The sequence below is a fragment of the Mauremys mutica genome, chromosome 1 (genome assembly GCF_020497125.1).
Source record: "Mauremys mutica isolate MM-2020 ecotype Southern chromosome 1, ASM2049712v1, whole genome shotgun sequence".
In the NCBI taxonomy this organism is placed as follows: Eukaryota; Metazoa; Chordata; order Testudines; family Geoemydidae; genus Mauremys; species Mauremys mutica.
In genome coordinates, this window is record NC_059072.1 from 159310706 (window position 1) to 159329958 (window position 19253).

Genomic DNA, 19253 nt, shown 5'->3' on the forward strand with positions numbered 1-19253 from the left:
AAACATTGGAGAAAATGCTTCCTTTGATTAAAACACCATTTCAAAGGGTCCTCTAACTGCATGATCAGGCAGCTCAGAAACAGAAGTGTTTTGTATTTTTATTTCAGATTTCTTAACTGCCTCTCCCCAGCAGAGCCTTTCACTGACATGTAGCTACACACCTCAGTGTGGATGCAACTTCCTTTTCACTGCAACATGTAGCGACACATACCCTACATGCTGCTGCCAGTAGTGTATAGTGTAGACCAGGGGTCAGCAACCTTTCAGAAGTGGTGTGCCAAGTTCACTGTAATTTAAGGTTTTGCGTGCCAGTAATACATTTTAACATTTGTAGAAGGTTTCTCGCTATGTCTACATTATATAAATAAACTATTGTTGTATTTAAAGTAAATAAGGTTTTTAAAATATTTAAGAAGCTTCATTTAAAATAAAATTAAAATGCAGATCGTATCAATTTAGTGTGATCCTTGCCTGGGATCCTTGTCTGGGGTCCATCCGCTGGCCCAGCTCAGCCCGCTGCCAGGCTGGGGTTTCATTCACTCAGCCGGCAGCAGGCTGAGTGGGGCTGGCGGAGAGCTGAGCGGCTCAGTCTGCTGTCAGTCTGGGTGCTGGCAGCACTCACCCTGCTGCCGGTCTGGGGTTCCGGCTGCCAGCCCCTTGAATGGAACCCCAGGCTGGCAGCAGGCTGAGTGGTGCCAGTGGCCGGGACCTCAGACCGGAAGCAGACTGAGCCGCTCAGCCCGCTGCCAGTCTGAGGTCCCAGCCACCGGCCCTGCTCAGCCCGCTGCCAGCTGAGTGAATGGAACCCCAGACCGCCAGCGGGCTGAGCGGCTGGTACCCCAGACAAGGATCCCAGGCCCTGCTCAGCCCGCTGCCGGTCTGGGCTGAGCGGGGCCAGTGGCCGGGACCCCAGACCGGAAGCGGGCTGAGCCGCTCAGCCTGCTGTGAGTCTGGGGTTCCGTCTGCCAGCTCCTGCCAGCTGGGATCCCGGCCGCCAGCCCCCCTCAGCCCTCTACCAGCCTGGAGTTTTGCTCACCCATGCCAGCAGGAGGCTGAGCGAGGCCGGCAGCTGGAACCCCAGACCGGCAGCAGGCTGAGTGCTGCTGGCACCCCACTGAGTGCTGCCGGCACCCCAGACTGGCAGCGGATTGAGCCACTCAGCCCACCGCTGGCCCCACTCAGCCCGCCGCCGGCTGAGTGAATGGAACCCCAGGCCAGCAGCAGGCTGAGCGGCTCAGGCCGCCGCCACTCTGGGGTTCCGGCTACCGGCTCCTGCCAGCCTGGGTCTCAGCCATTGGTCTGCTCAGCCTGCTGCCGGCCTGAGGTTCCCTGGAGGTCCCCAGGCCAGCAGCGGGCTCTGAGTGGGGCTGGCGGCCGGGACCTCGGCTGGCAATGGAGCAGCAGTTGGAACCCCAGAGCGGCAGTGGGCTGAGCCGCTCAGCCCGCTGCAGCGTACCATCAAAAATCGTCTCGCATGCCACCTTTGGCACATGTGCCATAGGGTGCCGACCCCTGGTGGAGACATACCCTAAAATGCTCCCAAAATAGAACATCACACATTTTACACTGGCATAAATGTCAGCACAAGGTGCAGAGCAATGGAGAACCAGACCCCTTTATTTGAAGGCAGATCCCTTTAAACTCACTTAAACACCATTACACACATTTAGGGCACTGGAGTTCAGACTACAGGGGGTGTGAACTATAGTGTGCACCAAAGTTCTGTGCTGTAACTCCCCCGTGCAGATGTTACTAGTTTGCGTTAGTCCTCTTCAAACAGGACTAGGTTAAGTTAATGCAAACTGGGTACCTGTTCATGCTAGCAGCAACCACCTGGGAGAGAGACAACATAACACTGTGGTACATGCTGCAAATTCCCACCCCTGTAGTCCGAACTATGGGGGAGTGACAACTAAGCATTAAGCCCCCTGTGGACCTACTCACACTCCCTCTCTTGCTGTGGAAAGCCTCACTGCCCCCAGTGATGGGCCTGGGAAGAAGACCAGTGTCAAACCCTTATGCCAGCCTTACGCCAACTGGAATAGTCCTCTGTTCAGGGGGTATCCTCCAAGGGCCCTGCCACACCCGCCGTGCTGCCAGAGTGGCGTAAACCGCAACCTTTGCATATCAGGGAATTGGGCCTATTGACTGTCTAGCAGGCAGAAACCCGGAGGCTCAGTGCCACTTTGTGCATCTAGCATAGCATTAAAACATTGGTCCTAGAAATGAGCCTAAGCGACAAAGTTCATATTGGGTCCAGATTTCAAATCCCAGCCCCAAAGATGAGGGGAGTTTGGATCCAAAGGGTTGATTCTGACCCATCTTATGATCCTGCTATATACGTGACACTTTCACCCTTCCTGAGAAAGCAAACAGCAAAGGCTGCTGCGATCGGGGGGGGGGGGGGAAGAAATCACATAAAATCTGTAAAGCCCTAAAGAGAGCTTTTTTATTGAAACTGTCTCCACTGTGGCTATATGAATGGAATATTCCATTCTGCTTGTAGGAAGAGGAGGTGTTGGGAGTGGCATTCTGTTGGTAATTAGAATGTTCCATTCTGATTGAATGGGGGGTGGGCAGAAGCAAATGTTCAACAAATATTTCCCTTGTCCCCACCTCCGTGTGGCCAGTTTTGCTGGCAATCGGGATTACGTGCCAAGCTGTAGCTGGGATCAGTGAGGGAGCCAATGCAGGACTGTGCTGCCTCCAGATGGAGCTTTTACTCTAGCCTGAGTCAGCTCCCTAACAACTGCTTGCTGAGCTCAGCAAAGGGCACAGGAAAAGTACAATGTGAAATTACCTCGATGCCTGAGCACACATGAGCCCTAAACAAACCCGAGCCTAATGCTGAATCCCTGTACCTCAAATGCTAATTAAATATCTGACAGCAATTCTTTTATTAACCCTACCCAGTCAGGACATGGCCAGGGACTTCTGAATTGGACCCATGAGCTGTTCAGGCTTCCACTGTGAACTCTCTGCTTACAGGACTTAATTAAAATGACCCAGTTTATAGCTAGGAAGGAAAAAAAAAACCCACACCTTTCCCCCCCCTTCCACACCCACCACCATTCTAATAATATTTGACAACATTGTAAATATTGTTCTGCACTTTTGGGAGGCCCAGAGGGACATTAGAAAAGCCGCGGGTGAATTTCTTCCCAACCCCATTTTTTTGCATATTGCTCAGCTTTCTATAAAAATGTGCTACAAGGCTTTGCTGCTCTGGGGACAAGATGACATTGGCTATACAGTGCAAGGGGGCTGAGAGTGTTTCGAGGAAGGAGAGAATGGAACTTTCTGGGTGAAAGATTCTGCAGCTGCAGAAGGCCCCATATGCTACTGAAATACCCTGGCTCCTTGGTGCAAAGGGGATAAGAAGAGATGTCTCACAGCCCCCTTTGTTTCCATGGCATCTCTCTCCAAGAGGCCATGCCTACGCTAGGAATACAAGTAATTAATTAAAACGTATTAGCTGGCATGTTTTTAAACACCACTTAGCACAGACTGGGTTTAAAAGTGTTAGGGTGTCATGGTCAACCACAGACTCCATGACCAGTGAATTTATTTTCATAGGTGTTAAACACGTGTCTACTCAAGTGTTAACTAACTTATTTTCAAAAATATGCATCTGACGAAGTGGGTATTCACCCACGAAAGCTCATGCTCCAATACGTCTGTTAGTCTATAAGGTGCCACAGGACTCTTTGCTGCTTTTAGTTAAAACATTGGCTAATGCATTTTCAAACACATCCTGTTATCCTCGTCTGGACAGGTCCTGTGGGAACACGGGGACGGGGATGCAGACAGACTGGGGAAGTGGCAAAGGAGAACCCAGTGGGTTTGTGCCCTGTATAAAAGGGCATCTAACTGTAAACCTCATGCAAGGGGGCACCACAGGTCACCACTATTGACCCAGGGCTGTAGAACTATGAAGCATACAGTCTCTCAAGCCTCTGATGTACTATCACAGGGCTCGGGGAGAATTCCATCTCCCCACCCCTGAACTGGTCCCTTGCACAAAGCAATGTGGGTGGGGGAGGTGTAACTACAAGCTACTTACTCAGAGTAATATTTCCATACACAATAGTCATTACAGTGAGAGCAAACTATTTACTGTTTAATGTTGAACGGTTAATATTCATCAACTGCTTATGAAAATACTTGACCTGTAATGATGACAAATACACCGGCTAATAAAGATGGAAGAGGAGATCCTCTTTGTGAATGCGAAATCAGAAGAGTAAAGAAAATTACATTTAAAAGACTTCATTATGCCATTAAATATGTGAAATGACTTTTTCTACTCCGTTTTAATTTTGGCATATTTCTTTTTTAAATATCCCTGACACTTTTACGAGATGGGGATATAAAGAGGCATCAGCTACTATAACAAGAAGAATTCTGACTTACTGTATCCATCACCCAGATAGAAATTTCCATTTCATTTATCATTAAGAAAAATCATTAAGAAAAATCAACAATATTTCTGCCCATTACTATAATTTTTATTTTCCATATATCTATAGAGAGTGAGATCTGGTTCGTACAAGGTTCGTACAGCCACTCCGAAGAGGAGAGGAGGAGCCAGAGCCATGCCATGCTTCCCACTTTCCACTGATAAGCACCACCGATCAGCTATAGAGGAGAGCCCATTAAAGAGTGGAACAGCATCTGTGCTTCCATTGGAAATTTCAGGAGGCCCTATGTATCCCTGGGCTACAACGCCTTCCTACTATTGAGGCATGGTGTCTTTCACCCCACCCAACACAAGGCTGTGACTTTAAGGTCCTATCCTGCTCACAGTCTTTATTTATTCAAGTGGAACTTTCACTGAAACAAAAAGCACAAATCCTGGGGGTTCTTACTCGGGTATTACTCAGACATAATTCTCACTGACGTTACTGGGAACTTTGCCTGATTAAGGGCTGTGTAAAAACTGAGCAACGAGGCTCAGGATTTGGCTTGTTCAGAATATTCATTGATTTTTTTAAACCTATTTATTTTCCCTCTCATGTTAATTACAGTATTAATTTACACAATTAATGCTAGCTTTTGGCAAGAAGAGGCAGCCGCTCTTTATTAACATGCGCCTTTAGTTCCATAACCCTTCATTACAAAACCTGGTCTCTTCTGCTTAGGTTCTTGTAGTGTGCTCATCATTATGGTGTTTGAGCCCCACACACCTCTTCAGCACACCTAAGGCATGTTTCATATCTAGGTCTTCAGATATTACAGAGTTCTATTCTGTTCTCCAGGCTTTGATATCACTATAAAACCACATATAATGCTGTGCCTGTCACTTGCTGAGGAAGGAGTCACCTGTCTGGTAAGCCAGGCTCTTTATTTTCAAGGGGACCGATTTTCAAAATACCTCACCATCAGTTTTTGAAGAATTCTGGACTCTCACCTCTGGTGCCAAAATGGAAGCTGAGCGCTGTTGAAAATCTGTCCCCACTTGTGGGTGCTGCTTATTTCTTTTGAAAATTCTGGCTTTTGTGAATCCAGTGAGCCCTCAGGATTCTTTACATTGGCTGTAATGAGCTATGGATTAGGTCCTTAGAGCACAGAGCTTGTAAGCAAGGTGCTCCAGGCAGGGTCTTGAGCCAAATGTGTGTTTAGGGTATTTCCTTATGAAGGTGTGGTGAAAGGCATGATATGGTATCACCTCAACCTCTTGTGCCAGCCCCTTTTAGCGTATGTCTACACTGCAGCTGGGAGCAAGCCTCTCAGACCAGGGAGACAGACTGACAGTAGTGGGGCTTGAGGTAGTGCTCTATTTTTATCAGCATGGATGTTGCAGCACCAGCAGAGGCTTGGACTAGCCACCAGAGCTCAGACCCATCCTACCAGAACTAAGCCTCCACTGGTGCTGCAACATCACACTGCTATCTTCAGTGCGCTCGTCACACAAGTCCATCTAGCTGGGCTGGGAGGTTCACTTCCAGGTGCAGTGTAGACATTCCCTGAAACACCTGAAAGAAGGGTTGCATTGTGTTCACAGACCTAGTTTTCTGACCGCAATAACATTCTTTAATGCAGGGTTGTTGGGGTTATTTTGGCTTGTTTATTTTGCTTGTTTTTTTTACAATGAATCACTGGCCAAATTCTGCTCTCACTTAGACCAGTATAAATCTGGAGTAATGCTAACAAAAGTCTCCACTCATAGAAAGCCACCATTCGATTGCCATTGTAAATCTGGAATAACTCCACTGAGGTCAATGGAGTTATTCTAGATTGACACCCGAGTGACTGAGAGCAGAGTTTGGCCCTTATACTTAAGTCCCTATATCTAAGAACTGCAGATCTTCCAAGTCACGAAAACTGCTGACACTCTTTCTAGTAACAGAAGTGAGCTCATGTCCCTCACTTACTATGTAGCACGTGCTGGCCTTTCACTAGCCCCCAACGGCTAATGCTAGCCCTAAAGATGGGCTGTAAATGTCATCACCCTTAACAAATCAGTATGGCCCTGAAGCCTCCTCCTTACAAAACAGACAAGCATGGACATAGAGCACATACCAGTCCATCTATCCAATCCATTGCTGATTGTCTCAGCACTAGCTCAAGGGCCAGCATACATTGCTTCAGCCATGTGAACCTGCCCCTTTCCACTCAGCATGTCTCTATACTTGGTGAGGGAAAGATAGTCCTACATCTTAAGGAGCACTCAACTGGAAGAGAACAGAATATCCTTGTGGAGAGCTCAAAGACTCTAATTCAGGGTTTGCATTATTAGTAAAAATACACCAAGTGCACTGCTGGGATAAGAATAGGGGAGGAAATTGTACAGTAATACACTCTCCTGATGTTACCCAATAATGCCGGCTTTAAAGGTTAATGTAATTTAACTCACTCTCAGTGCTTACTCTGAAATAATATATCAAGGATTCCTCTATAACCAGATAACAGGTACAGGATGCTTTATGATAAACACTGACAATAAAATAGAAAGGAACTTTACAATGTTATGCTTGCATGAATAGTAGGATAAACCCCCTGTGTATTTGTGTGTGAGAGAGGCAGAATCCTTGGCTTTTATTCTATCAGATAGGTTTATACATCTGTCTTGTGGTGTTACTCAGTGCAGATACCATGGAAATGTTTCTATGCAAGTTCACATCATATTCATGCTGCCAGAAACAAGCTGCACTTTGCAAACTACAGATGAGATATGGTGATTTTCATCAGCTTATACTAGCCAAATCTGACCAGAATTAAATGACCTAGCAAAAAGCCCTCCCCTGACCCTAGGGTTGTCTCCCCAAACAATTTTCATGTCCTGCAGGTGTCAAAGCTCTTGAAAAAAGGTCACAAGAACATTTTCCAATGGAAAGGGTTAGACAAATTAGTAGAAGAGTCACTGCTTCTCCTTCTATAATGCATATAAAGTACATACACAGACTTTATGGGGTATGATGGGGTTTCATTAATAAATATTGATCAAATACTTTGAGATCTTTACATTAAATGCACTCAGAAGTTGAAAGGGAGGATTTGAGTGTACATGGTGGCAGTATTTTATTATTAATAAAGTCATAAGAACATAAGAATGGCCATTCCGGGTCAAAGGTCTAATCTAGCCCAGTATCATGTCTTCCAACAGCGTCTAGTGCCAGATACTTCAGAGGGAATGAACAGAACAGGGTAATTATTGAGTGATCCATCCCCTGTTGTTCAGTCCTCAGTTCTGGGTGTCTCTAAACCTCTGACTGCCAGAACATGGGGTTGTGTCCCAGACCATCCTGGCTAATAGCCACTGATGGACCTGTCCTTCATGAACTTATACTGTTCTTTGAATCCAGTTATTCTTTTGGCCTTCACAACACCTCTAGCAACGAGTTCCACAGGTTGTGCGTTATGTGAAAAAGTACTTCCCTATGTTTGTTTTAAACCTGATGCCTATTGATTTCATTGGGTGATGCCTGGTTCTTGTGTTATGTGAAGGGGTAAATAATACTTCCTTATTCACTTTCTCCACACCAGTCATGATTTTATAGACCACTACCATATCCCCCTTAGTCTTCTCGTTTCCAAGCTGAACCGTCCCAGTCTTTTTAATTTCTTCTTATATGGAAGTTCTTCCAAACCCCTAATTATTTTTGTTGCCCTTCACTATATTTTTTCCAATTCTAATATATATTTTTTGAGATGGGGCAACCAGACCTGCATACCGCATTCTAGGCGTAGGTGTATTATGGATTTATATAGTGGCATTATCATATTTGCTGTCTACTTTTCTATCCTTTTCCTAATGGTTCCTAACATTCTGTTAGCTTTGTTGACTGCTGCACATTGAGCAGATGTTTTCAAAGAACTATCCACAATGACTCCAAGATCTCCTTCTTGCGTAGTAACAGCTAATTTAGACCCCATCATTTTGTATTTATATAGTTAGGATTATGTTTTCCCATGAGCATTACTTTGCATTTATCAACATTGAATTTCATCTGCCATTTTGTTGCCCAGGCATCCAGTTTAGTGAGATCCCTTTGAGACTCTTCACTGTCAGCTTTGGACATAACTATCTTGGGTAATTTTATATCTTCTGCAGATTTTGCCACCTCACTTTTCCAACACATTCATAAATGATCTGAATAGCACAGGTCCCAGTTCAGATCCTTGGGTTGCCCAATGTTGACCTCTCTCCATTGTGAGAACTGACCATTTATTCCTACCTTTTTTTTCCTATCTTTTAACCAGTTACTGATTCATGAGAGGACCTTCCCTCTTATCCCATGACAGCTTACTCTGCTTAAGAGCCGTTGGAATGGTACCTTGTTAAAGGCTTTCTGAAAATCCAAGTGTATCTACTGTATCATCCTTGTCCACATGCTTGTTGACTCTCTCAAAGAATTCTAGTCGATTAGTGAGGCATGATTTCCCTTTCTAAAAGCCACGTTGACTCTTCTCCAACAAATCATGTTCAATTATGTGTATAATTCTGTTCGTTATTATAGTTTCAATCAATTTGCCTGGTACTGAAGTTAGGCTTGCTGGCCTGTAATTTCTAGGATTGCCTCTGAAACATTTTTTTAAAAGTTGGCATTACATTAGCTACCCTCCAGTTATCTGGTAGAAAGCCTGATTTAAGCAATAGGTCACATACCACAGTTAGTAGTTCTGCAATTTCATATTTGAGTTTCTTCAGAACTCTGGGGTAAATCCATCTGATCCTGGTGACTTATTACTGTTTTATTTATCAATTTGTTCCAAAACCTCCTGTACTGACACCTCAATGTGGGACAGTTCCTCAGATTTGTCATCTAAAAAGAATGGGTCTGGTGTGGCCCTTTTAAAAATGTCTGCCTGTCTTGCTGTCCCTCTTCTCTCTAAATCTCTCCCTCCATTCCTTGCAATCTGTTCCTTTTCCCCTTCCTCTTTTCTCTTGCCCCATCACTCTCTCTCCTCTTTTAATTTCAATTCTCCTTTTCCCCTCTTGTGTACCTGATTACTGGGAGCACCTTACATCAAAGTACACAAGAATGAGATTTACAGAACCTGTCTGCACTGAGTGCATATCCACACAGCACCAATTTAACTCCTTGTGACCTGCCCCAGCATGTACTGGTCTAATATAAATCTGCAACTGATTCTCTGGAAATAGGTTCTTCCTTGCTTGTGCCAAAAATCAGGATCAAGCATCTGGAGGGGATGCTTCAAGACATAACAATACTTCCTTTAATCACTCCTATTAGAATCAGGCCCCCAATTAGGTGAAGAATTTCTTGCTACTCCCCACCACCCTGGGATCAGTAGAAAGAGATCCCTGTCTTTTTCCTTTCCCCTGTAAGTTTGGGATCTGCCTGAACAGACTCACTTGTGTCTGTGTGGAGTGGAGGAATGCTACGACGCTACCACAGGGTTCCTTACACCTTCTCATCTGCTTTAGCAGCTCTCAGATGACAATAAAGTGTAGTTCCTCCTATCTGAGAGTAACCATGGGACAGAAAGGACACACAAACTCCTGCTAGCTGAGCTGGTGCCAAGAAGCCCTGAGTAGCAGTAGCCCTGCATCACTTTTACTCTGTTACCTTCCAAGTTAGTGGAGCTGGGGGCCTTAGACCTGCCAAGTCCTTATGATGGCCATGGACTACGTGTTCCCAAACCCACCTTTTTGTCTGATAAATCTTCCCCCATTGGTGCCAATGATGCCAACAAAATGTAAGCAGGGTCCCAGGTGCTTGTAAATTTTCTAGTTGTGGTGTAATACAGACCTGCTTACAGAAGGTCTGCCTGACCAACACTGTAGTCCCAACACTGTGGGCCTTAAGAGGCTCTTCTAAGCAGCTGAAATATTTCTTCAGGTTGTTCTGCAGCAGACTGGTTTAAATCCTGAGCCATAACTCCCTATCTGAGGGTCCAGCAGAAAAATATTGGGTCAACGGAAAAGACCAGTGCCCTTGGCCCAGGCAATGCCAAAGGAGCTAAAACGATGATAAAAACAAACCTGACAAACAGATAACTCTGCATCATCACAGTTCTGTCCTTTTAACTGGCCTAATCCTTTGTAATAGCATGAGTCAGAAGCAGAAACATAGCAGAGGAGTCAGGGGAACATAAACTCAGAGACAGGGAGGAGGGGCAAGGACATGGGGGATTGGAGGAGGAGGGTCCAGATCACATAGACTTTTAGAGGGTTTTAAACCTGTCCCCTGGTGACTCTGCTCCTCTCTTCCAACTCAAAGTCTGGTGATGAACCAGGGGTCTAATGCCCTGGTGAATGAAATGGCAAATTGTTTTTTTTTTTTTAAATCACCTCAGATGAATTTTTTTTAAGTCCCAGAAATTGCCTGGTTACAGAATCCCACTTATCAATCACCAAGGTCCCAGGTGGCTCCTTTTAATTGTCCATATAAATTGCTTTCTATTTTGGACACCATGAATATCTCAACAGTGTTTCTCTTTCCTCCCTTCTGGGCACCTCCAGCTGTGCTTGGAAATCCCCCAAAGAGGACAAATGAGAACTCTTTCCCATTGTTGAAAATAATGAAATATTGAAGCAGCAAGTTACACAAAAGGACCAGCTAACTCCCCAACATTCTAACAAGGTGAACAGACAACTTCTGGCATTAAACCAAGAGAAAGGAGACTCTAAACATGAATAACCACTTCTGTTCCCCGAGCACCAAACAGAAGGACACAACCTCAAAATACTCCACAGATCTCTTCATGCACCTGGGGTGAGATTTATGGTATATTTGCCAGGACCAGCAACACCACACAAGTGAAGAATAGCAGTGCTAGCTGAAAGTCCAGGAGGAGTGTGGAGACCTGCAGTGGACTTTGGCAAACACTTTCTTTCTTCTTTTGCCCTTTTCTAGTCCCTTCTACTTTCCAATCTCAAAGCACTTTCACAATCATTAGTTAGTCCTCCAATTGTCACTTAAGAGAGAGATGATATTGTTAACCCTATTTTACTGATGAGGAAAAACGAGGCAGAGAGATTAAAGAAGAAGTTTGAGGTCTCAGCAAGATAGTGGCAGAGCCAGGAATTAATCTCAAATTTCCCAACTTTGTGCTTTAGCCTCAAAACCAGCCTCCCTTTTGGGAAAGCTGCCAGAGTGTCTTTAATGGCCACGAGTGGGGTTATGTATCTCATTTGAAAAAAAGGCACCTCCATCAGCTCAGAGCTCCAGCCAGGATTCCATGCTGACTCTGAAGGAGCGTACCACCTACTGAGTCAGCCACAAGACTTTCTGCAGAGCACCGAGTTTCTTTGGAAGTGCCTAGCTCCAAGTAAAGTCCCCCATCCAGACCTCAGCTTGCTTAGGATATTTGACAAAAATCACAGCCTGGCTGCAGGCTTCAAAATGAAATTGTAAAGCACTGCTAGACATGGTGCCAATCTTCTTATTATGAGGCAGTGCTGCATTTTCTGTGATGCTTTGGACTAGTCTAAATGACATCGGCTACAGTATAAATATTCATTATATTTAAAACTAAACCAAAGCTGAAGTATCAGAGAGCTGAGGATAGGGCATTTTCCTATGCACTATGTTGGCAATATCCCCCAGTTGCATCTGCATTGTGCTATTGTCATGCCATGTCGTTGAAGTAAGGGAAATGAAGGGTGGTGGTGGTGGTGTAGGAGAAGGGTTACTCAACACCTCGTTTCATTGAACTCAGACCCTGCTGTTTTCCTGCTGTCTTGGGCAGGACTTGGATGTTAGAAAAAATGGCTGAGGCTGAACTTGGATAAGATGGACATGATCCTGGTGGGTTGAGGAATGGAGAGGGAATTGTACCTGCTGTTTTGGATTATAGTCTTGGGTCCTCTAGCATCCCTTTGCTGCTTCTGGATGCCCAGAAGACACTGACAGCTTCTATCCATCTGTGTCCAACCAAGAGATCACTACCTCCCCCACCCAGATGGGAGTATTGCCAAGATAATCTATATCTTTGTCATCTCCAGACTGGAGGATTGTCATGCGCTGTCCTTGGGGCTTCCCCTTAGGGGCTTCCCTGGCTGCCCACCCTCTTAGTAAGCATGGTCTTTGAGTACACAACACCTTTATTCCTTATCTGCCTTGGCCATCAACTCAATTCTTCATGTAATTCAAGGTGCTATGATGGAGACACCCTTAAAGCTCTACACTCCTTTCTTATTCTGAGAACCACTTTGTAAAACAGATACTCTCTCATGTTCCCATCTTCTCTTTCATAACCCCATCTCCTGTTGCTCTCATAATCTTTCATTCCATGGAGCACCAGGAAAGGATCTGCAGATGACCACTACTCCATGGACCACAGTCTGAGAACCAGTTATCTAAAAAACATAATTTATTTCCCTCATCTCGCCATATGACTGGAGGTCTGTAACATAGGGCATCTCAGCTGTCAGAACCCAAGGCTTAGGTATGGTCTATACTTAAAAGCCAGGTCAGCATAGTTACAGTGCTCAGGGATGTGAAAAATTCACAACCCGGAGTGCAGTATCTATGCCAACCTAGCCCCCAGTGTAGACTCAGTGAGGTCAACAGAAGAATGCTTCTGTCAATCTAGGTACTTTTGCTCGGGAGGTGGAGTTCCTACAGTAATGGAAAAAACCCCTTTCATCGCTATAGGAAGTGTCTACACCGTGGCACTACAGTGGAGTAGCTGCAGTGCCACAGCTGTGCCATTCTAGCTCCTGTGGTGTAGATATGGCCTCAGCTTGCCAGATTGATCTTTTGGAGCTTGGGTTTGTGGCGCTATAGATCATGCAGTGACGCTGTCTTGCCCAGCCAGGCTTTCAGCTGAACATTTTGGGGGCTATGTGTTTTGCTGGATTGAATGTTCTGAGTCAGAGGAGTTTTCATAAAGGGTTGAACATTGTGAGTCATTTTGACATCTGCATCTGTTAATATTACTTTATTGTATGTAGTTACTTTTGTTATAGCTATTATGAGATAATAAATAAATAAAATATTATGACTTAGTAACTGCAAAGCTGATTCTGTTAACAGGCTTATTCCCCCTCTGTTACCTATATTTGTTTAAAGTGGCTTCATTTAACATTTATGTAGGCTTTGGTGCAGAGAAAATGTGTTACAACTGGAGTTTGTCCTAAGGGATCCAACAGTACTAACAGCTACATTATCTACAAAGGCAGATATTGCTAAACAATGATATGAAAAGACATCATCTAGGTCACTTAAAATCATTTTTTACACAGTAGTTTTGCAACAAAACACTGTGAAAGCTAATCTGAGTTTACCCTTTCGTCTCACTGCTGAGTGTGAAGAGGCACAAACATCTGCCAGATGCAGGAGGAGGAGGGATAGCTTAGTGGTTTGAGCATTGGCCTGCTAAACCCAGGGTTGTGAGTTGAATCATTGAGGGGGCCACTTAGGGATCTGGGGCAAAATCAGTACTTGGTCCTGCTAGTGAAGGCAGGGGGCTGGACTCGATGACTTTTCAGGGTCCCTTCCAGCTCTATGAGATAGGTATATCTCCATATATTAGGAGGGAAAAACAGGACCGGCGTGTTTACTCTGATGCTGCTCCACCAAAGTAAGGTCTGATACTCCAGTAGTGGTGCAAGAGGCAGATTCACTTTGCATGCTCAGATTTCTCTACTCTCAGGGGATCCCAACAAGCACCATGGTTAGCCACCCTCTTCTGATGTTAGATAGTAATTCAGCCTCCTTGGTCTGGAGGAACAAGCAGTCTATGGGAAATCAGGAAATACTAATTTCTAATCTCTGCTCTGCTTCTCTCAGCCTGTGGCATTGGGCAGGTCGCCTCACCTGTCAGTGGGGCTGATCCCAAGGGGTTTGAACATGTCACAAGCTATGTAAATGCTGATTGGTGTGTTCACGCCACACCTAACCTGAAGGGGATAAGGGAGCTTGAAAGGGGCTAATTAATCTAGTAGGTTGCACCTGAGGGAGAATTAGGTTGGCTAGACAAGCACTAATGGAAGATGAAGCTCGGCTGGGCTAGTGCAAAGCTGGGAGCAGAAGGGGCTGTAAGCAACAGTTACTCCCTGGGAGTTGGGAGCTTGAGTTGGACCCTGTGGTTGGGCCACAACACTGAGAAAGAGAAGGGAAGTAGGAAAGAGCACAGGGAAATAGCAACAGGGTCTAACAGGAAGCAGACTGTGGTTGCTGGATAGAGGGTCTCTCTGCTGGAACCCAGAATAGTGGGTGGGTCCAAGTTTCCCAGCCCACCAAAATGGCCTAGACTTAGATTAGAGGATGGCCTGGAAAGGCAGCCGGGCAGTTGATCTGGAGAGACTGCTACCCTGAAAGGGAAACACAGATAGAGACCTGGCTGGAGGGCCGAGCCACAAAGAAGCAGCACCTGCAGTCTGAGGGGCCATGGTGAGAGCCAGTGAAGGAAGGCAGGCAGGCATCAGACCTGGATGGATCTAATTCCCAGAGCAGCCAGGAGGAGCCACCCTGATGGTGAGTGAACCCCTCCCAGATGCTCATTTACCTCTAGACTTCTCCATGCTCTTTCCCTGTGTAATGCTATATGAGTGTGATATAACCAATTTCTCTTCATCCAAAACCACAGCTCCCTTCCACACCACACAGTGCTCTGTCCTAGGGAGACCATCCCTGATCTCTGGAGACTATCCACTACTGAGTGAAGGGATAATTCAGTGTCTGTGCTCATTCTGTTTTGGCCTTTCCTTTACCATGATTCATCCACACAGCTGAGCAAATAACCTATCATGTATAATTTAGACAAACAAATCCAGTCCCTCTTACTGCCCCCAGAATAGCTGTAAGTAGATTGCAATTTCTACAATGTATTTGTTCCAATTTTTTTTCGGGGGGGTGGTCAGTATTTTTTAACTATGTATTGATCATGAACAGTCCTCTATGAACACTCACTATGCACTATTCAAGCTGTTGCTTATTTGATTGTTCAGATGAATCATATTGTGTTGCTTCTATTCCCTGAATGGATGAATAAGCAGGCATGACTTCCACAAAGAGTCAAGCATTTGACTTTGAAATTCACTTGGTCATACAAACGTTCATGCCAGTAAGACATGATTATGCCAACATTCAGAGGCAATACATGGTGGGGGAAGCATGCAGGGTCACGTGTCCCCCAGATTTGACGCTTGCTTGTACTGAGCATGCTCAGTAACACTGCTGAAGCCGGGTGCCCTCACTCTGCCCGCCCCACTATTGGCAGGTAAGGTAGTCTCTGCCAACATTCGTGGAAAGTGAACACAAAAGGAACCCAGAACCAAAGAGAACTCATTTAAAAACTCAAAGGAGTGTGTGTGGATACTTTGCCTTCACTGTTCTCCCAGCTTTAATGATCTGCTCAAATACACCATTCCTGAAGACGCCACACCCTTTGTGTTAAGAGAGGGCCTCACTTTCCATGTTAATTCCTTCCTGGGCTTCCTCAGACCAATATGCCAGTATACTCTCTTCTGGAAACGGGAGGTCCTGATTCTCCAGGCAACAATGTTCAGCATTGCTCTGATCTCCTAGCCCTCCCATACATAATGCATTTGTCTCTCTAGATAGCCATGATATGCTATCCAAAGTGAGGAGAGGGGTGCAGAGAAAGGATCAGTTGTAATTGGGAAGGAGTCAGAGAAGGTCCCTGGGATTTTCATTTTTTCACTGCATCCTAGGGCTCTTTAGAAGGCCTGCAAAGACCATCAAGCTGTATCGCCTCTAAATCCCTTTTCTGTAAGTCTCCTTTCCAAAAATCAGCAAAATGATACTCCTACAAAATCACATGCTGTGTTGGGAAGAAACACTGACCCTGCTCTGCCATTGAGGCTATGGCCAGGAAGGGTGGACTCAGGGAGCAGAAGGAAAAAGGGGACTGTGGCTGTGTATGCACACCTCAGCCCAAAAGAGGGGTGCCAGGGATACACAGACACTGTCATTAAGTCCACTTGTCCATCTCTGACCTCACCACCATGGGGTCTAAGGACCAGCATAAAGTTAATAGCCCCACTGCCCAGGGCAGCATGGCCTAGCAGCTAGAATTAATAGTGCAGGCCTTGATACAAGACAGCATGGCCTCCTAGCCAGAGTCAATAGCACCACCCTCTGGTGCAGGGCAGAGTGACCTCCTGGCCATAGTCAATAGCACAGCCCTTTGGTGCAGGCAGCACCCAAGGGTCCACCAACAAGGGTAGCTAGCAGCCCAGGTAGGGTGGTCCAGGCCCACCCAACTTCACCAGGCTCCAACCCAGGGCCCTGGTAGTGGCAGAGCGGTCCAGTCACTAGCTCAGCAGGGAGTCTCATCAAAACACATTGAGCTTACCTGGGTAGGATATACGACTCAATCACCCTCCCTGGGTCACTTCCTACCATTGTCTCTAGTGTGGCAGTGGGCACTTCCAGCACAGATCCTTCCCCTCCAGCACAAAATGAGCTGGGCTTCCTCCCTTTATACTGCTGCAGCATCAGAGCATACCCAGTCTGGCCTAGCGGGCAGGACTTCCGCTGTCCATAATGTGGGTTTAACCCTGTCTTGGCTAGTGTGGGGTATGTACACCCCTTCACAGGGTCAAAGAAACCCTTGTGGCTTTTCAGCAATGATAACTCCTTCCAAGCAGAAATGTACCCTGCATGTCCTTCATGTCTGGGGTTTGTTTCAGTTCTAACAAAGAGATTGGATGTGCTGTTGAAGGCGTGGGAGAAAAATGCACCTTATGTTTAATAATAAAAGGTGGTGGGTGATCCTGTGGATAATACAGTTGTATACTATGTGGTATGAAAAGCGTCTGGGGATAGAAGATTGTTTTTGACTTGTTTTGCACCGGGAATGAATTGTCCAGGATAGATACTGGTTCTGAAATGCATAGCAATCATTCTGTACTAGAAAAGGTTCAGAGAAGGGCAGCTAAAATGATTAGGGGTTTGGAACGGGTCCCATATGAGGAAAGATTAAAGAGGCTAGGACTTCTCAGCTTGGAAAAGAGGAGACTAAGGGGGAGGATATGATAGAGGTATAAAATCATGAGTGTTGTGGAGAAAGTAGATAAGGAAAAGTTATTTACTTATTCCCATAATACAAGAACTAGGGGTCACCAAATGAAATTAATGGGCAGCAGATTTAAAACAAATAAAAGGAAGTTCTTCTTCACACAGCGCACAGTCAACATGTGGAACTCCTTGCCTGAGGAGGTTGTGAAGGCTAGGACTATAACAGCGTTTAAAAGAGAACCTCCATGAATTTATCCAGTTAAGTCCATTAATGGCTATTAGCCAGGATGGGTAAGGAATGGTGTCCCTAGCCTCTGTTCGTCAGAGGGTGGAGATGGATGGCAGGAGAGAGATCACTTGATCATTACCTGTTAGGTTCACTCCCTCTGGGGCACCTGGCATTGGCCACTGTCGGTAGACAGATACTGGGCTAGATGGGCCTTTGGTCTGACCCAGTACAGCTGTTCTTATGTTCTTTTCATTGTACCTCATCAAGAATCTATTCTATTCAGGTTCTCATACTGCCCTCATCCCTGTAGACTATTAAGTAATCTGACTAACATCTGTCATGTATGGTTTGTTGTTTCATCCTCTCCCCGGGAGACAATTGTGTGTGAAGTTTAGTGTTTTGGTTTGATAGGGTTTGGATTTTTAAATAAAATATTATACATATACAAAATATGTATGTACAGGCTGCAGGTTTGTTAGAGAAGAGTGGTTGCAGAAATGCACTTTACACTTGGAGCAGAAGGTGAAGAAGGTTTGTGATGGTCCTTAGCTCCTGGGAAAATTCATTCCACAGTCTGGGACTGGCCCCTGAGAAAGCTCTGTCCCCCACACTAGCAAGCTTTACCTTAGTGGTAGAAAATTCCCTTGTGCCCAAGGAGCAGAGTTGTCAACGATTGTCTTCATCCTGAAGTGTTAAGTAATCTTTTAGACACATTTGGCATAAGCCACTGAATCCCTTGAAGATAGGGGACATGTTGTTGTGAAATCCATGCTCTGGAAGGCACATGCAGAGTTGTTAATGAAAATCTCATTACATCCAAAAGAAGTGCTGAGTCTGTTTTCTCATTTGGGTTGTCACTAATAAAGCACTAAATCTCGGTTGCAACCATGTGGGCCTCTCTGTGCATCACAACACAATTTGGATCCAGAGCTGAACTTCCCATGAGAACAGGAGTGCTTGGAATCATTTTTTTATTTCAGCCAGTTAGGTGAAGTTTGCCCCGAGATATGAATTTTCCAGAAATTTGGGGTGGTTGGACCTGGGGTTTTTGGTTTGGTCCAATGCTTATCTCTAGAAGATGGACAATCTGTTAAGGTACAGGACTATGAAGTTCTGCCACATGCTTCCTGTGTGACCTTGGGCAAGTCACTTAATCTCTCTGTGCCTCAGTTCTCCATCTGTAAAATGTAGATAAAAATTAAACCAGACCACTTCATTAGTGTGTTTTGGTGGATTAATTAATTAACATTTACAAGGTTTTCCAGTCCTACAGTGATGAGTGATGTAGAAAAGTCTAAGGATTAAATAAAGCTAGTACTGTATACACACTTGTGCAATTAAAATGCTTTGATAATAAACTTTCTGTGTTCATGTGCAGGAGCCAGTTTTCAAATGTTAATAGTGTGCCCATTTTAAATCTTTCTTTAAAATGCCAGATGTGCTGATTCTGCCTCATGAATGAAGAAGGCAGCAGGAGGTTCATTTGAACAAGCTAAGCCACTTGAATATTTATATCATACACTAGCAAGGATTTCAGTTCATCATGGGGCAGCCAACAGACCCATAATGACTGTATAGGGACACAAAAGCCATTGTCATTACCCTTTTGGATTGGCTTCAGTGGC